The sequence below is a fragment of the Cervus elaphus genome, chromosome 12, assembly GCF_910594005.1.
Source record: "Cervus elaphus chromosome 12, mCerEla1.1, whole genome shotgun sequence".
In the NCBI taxonomy this organism is placed as follows: domain Eukaryota; kingdom Metazoa; phylum Chordata; class Mammalia; order Artiodactyla; family Cervidae; genus Cervus; species Cervus elaphus.
In genome coordinates this window covers 75,289,550-75,292,875 of record NC_057826.1, presented here as the reverse complement: position 1 = coordinate 75,292,875, position 3,326 = coordinate 75,289,550, and the positions used below count along the sequence as shown (strand labels likewise).

General features: G+C 42.9%; 1 pseudogene; it reads right to left on the bottom strand.

Annotated features, from left to right (window-relative positions):
• Window positions 1–707: 707 nt before the first annotated feature.
• LOC122704604 lies at window positions 708–1,561 on the bottom strand (annotated as a pseudogene).
• Between the last annotated feature and the right edge of the window lie 1,765 nt (window positions 1,562–3,326).

The window sequence follows — 3,326 nt, the reverse complement described above, 5'->3', positions numbered from 1 at the left end:
AGGATTTAGCGTAGTCAATGAAGCAGAAGTAGACTTTTTTTAAATTCACTTGCTTTTTCCTGTGATCCAGTGTCTGTCGGTAATTTGATGTCTGGTTCCTCTGCCTTTTCTAAACTCAGCTTGTACATCTGAAGTTCTTGGTTCATGTACTGCTGAAGCATAGCTTGAAGGATTTTGAGCATAATCTTGCTAATATGTGAAATGAGTGCAACTGTATGGTAATTTGAACATTCTTTGGCATTCATTTCCCTGAGATGAGGTTATTAGCAAAGAGAATATCCTGTACCCGGTTTGAATACAAACAATACACACAACACCTGCAATATTTACAGAGTGGGCTGCTCTGATCCACAGGGCCCTTGACAGAAGGAATATCTTTTCAGGAAGTTCTCCTCCTGGAATTTACTTCGGCAACAGCATTTCTGGAGCAACCAGAAGGGATGGAAAATTAAGGAAAGAGAGAATAAAGTTCCAGTCACTGAAGATGGAGTGTCTGCAGGTGAAGCTCAGCAGGATACACAATCTTGGCCTGAATTTTAAAAACCAGAGACTAGCTTCCAGGTTGCACAGTCATCCATTAACAATGTGCCTTGGAATTTTCATTAACATATTGTAAAATATTTCAGCATATTTCTGAATTGTTATCGAAGAGTTAATGTCACTTTAAGGGATTCTATGCCATCTGGGGGCATGTGGATGGGCTGAAAACAGGCATTTCTGGAGAAAAGCGCTTAGGTTCCTTTTTGAACTTTCCTGCACAAGATTCCTCTCTGTAGGGCAAACCAAGAATTCCTAGGTCCAATTGGCTTTGAGGAGCAGACCTGGAAGAGCTTTGACAAGACCTCTAGCATAGCACACTGAAGAGAGAAACAGCACCCCCTTCCGGGTCTGCCCACAGCCGGAGCCCCATCTGCATCTCGGTTTGCGCTCAGCTCCCCCTGCAGCCCTCCATCACTGTGTCCCTCAGAGCACAGTAGTACACAGCCGAGTCTGATGCTTGCACTGCCTGTTTCTGCAGGTGGAAGGAGCTGTCCCCCTTAACAAGAGTGGCCTGAAAACCTTCATGCTCTACCTTCTTGTCTGCTGTGAAGCCCTTCAGGAGGAGTTGAGGAGCTTTGTTGAGATGCTGGACATACCAGAAAAGATAGGGAGCCAAATCAACAGTCTGGTAAGTGCAGTTCAGGGTCATGAGAGCCCCCTCTGAGACAGTCACTGGGCCTTCTGTCTGGGTCACTGAGTCACCATTGGTCCCTCCTACAAGAGAATCACTTTGTTATGATAGAAATGTACAGGAGAGGAGTTTTCAGTCAGAGAAGAAAAACAAAACTTACCTACAGTTATAGGAAAGTGAAAAATCATTAAGTTTTAGAATAAAATGTTACTTACTGAATATTAAGATGATCAGAAGAACTGAGTGAGTGACAGAATGCATGTTCGCAAAAGAAAACGGTCCTTGTTCCCTGGAATACACCAGTCTAACGAACCTAGTCTCCATCCGGATGTTCCAGAAGCTCCTCACTCAGAAACTGAGAGCCCCTTTCTGCACAGCAGCAATATTTTGTCTTGTGGCTGTAAAGTTGGCAAGTGAAACCAGCTCCTGAACACAAGGAGGAACCGCATCTGAAGGAAGCCCCCCCCTCCGGTGGTGATCGTGAGAATTGCACCACAGTCGAGTCTGACCTATTCCTCCTGATAACAGCTTGTGGGATTACACACAGGATAATTGCATAGGACCCTAAGAAGAGAGTCCTAAGCATAAGCGTGCTTAGGGAAATATTCTATTATTACTTCCATAATTTTTTGCATGGCACAGGTATCTCTAGCTTCACAAGAAACCCCACTTACTGTTTCTAGATGGAATAGTCAGAGGTTTCTTCCTCGCGTCTGTCTCCTGATTCCCATGGGTCAGAGAAGGATCCCTCTGTATGGAAAGTGCTTCCTCCTCTCCCCAAGTCATTTCTCTGAAGTAGTTATATTCATGTTGACTCTGTCAACATGCCGTGGAGAAATTTTTTTTTTAAGGCAGGTGTCAAATAATGTGTAGTTAAATGATAAGGTTATTATCTTGATTTAGCATGGAATGACAGATTTGTAAAACACAATAAAAATAAAATACATGACTTCTTTTTCACTGATAACGGTAGAGTTGATCTTTCAACTAGAAAACTATTTTTGGACCTTGAACATTAGGTAGCACAGAGATAAGGAAAAGAGATGAGATGAGCACTAACATTGCCCAGCTTACTTCATGGAGGCAGTTTCTAGGCACCAGTGCATGAGGGATTTACCAAAAGCCCAAAATAGTGCAGCTGTCTCACTGTGGGATTGAGACAGAATAGGAGAATGGAGATCCTGAGATACCTAAAACTTGTGGACCTCTGTACCAGAGGGGAGGAATGTTGACAAAAAAGAGAGAAAGCGAGAGAAATAAGTGCAAGCCAGGGGTTGGGGGGGAGAGTCAGGAGGAGTTGGACCATCCTGGATGACATCAAACTTACACCTTTAGCCTCATGAGGCACAGGTAACCTTACTTAGGTAACCTGGTTCTTGAAACATCTTTTTACCTCTTGTCACATTCTTGCTTTAATTCAACTAAGTATTTTTTTTAGAATGTCAAGTTTAGATCCTTAATATATTAGCCAGGCACTCTTCATTCCAGAGGCATGTGTGTGGTATTTATCTGTCTTCTGTTTGTTTATTAGGGATTCAGGAATCTCAATGGAAAGAACTGTTTGCTCAGTGTCTGTCAGCCTGTTTGTCTAGTTCCCTGTGCAATTATTTGTGCTAGTGAAGTGAACCCAGCAGAAGATTTAATGCGGTCATTTCATAGCTTGTTCTTTTCTCTAGGATTGGGTTTACTTTATGCAAAGTCTAGCTATAATATGGTAAGAAGTCAAAACATTGTTCTTTGGTGACATAAACCATTTTAAGGCTTGGGGACATCGTGACTGCAGACAGCTGTGAGGGTGCCTTACACGGGCTCTCAATGTTGTCAGTCCAGTAACAACGGCTGTGACTAAGTCAGCTGAACTCAAGAACAGTCTTCTTCAAATGTGCCTTTTTCACTACTGAGATTTTCTCCCCAGTTAAAATGAACTTTGTTAGTTCTTCCCAAAACTGGGATCATTTTTAATGCACGTCTGATGCTGAGCTGTTCTTTTTGCTTGTTTTGTTCTTCTGTCTGCACAGGTCTTAGTTTAGGCTTGTGGGATCTAGTTCCCTGACCAGGGATCGAACCTGGGCCTCCAGCAATGTGAGTGCAGAGTCCCAGCCACTGAACCAACGCTTTCCCTAAAATTAGAATCTTGAGTTGAAGTTATCGTGTG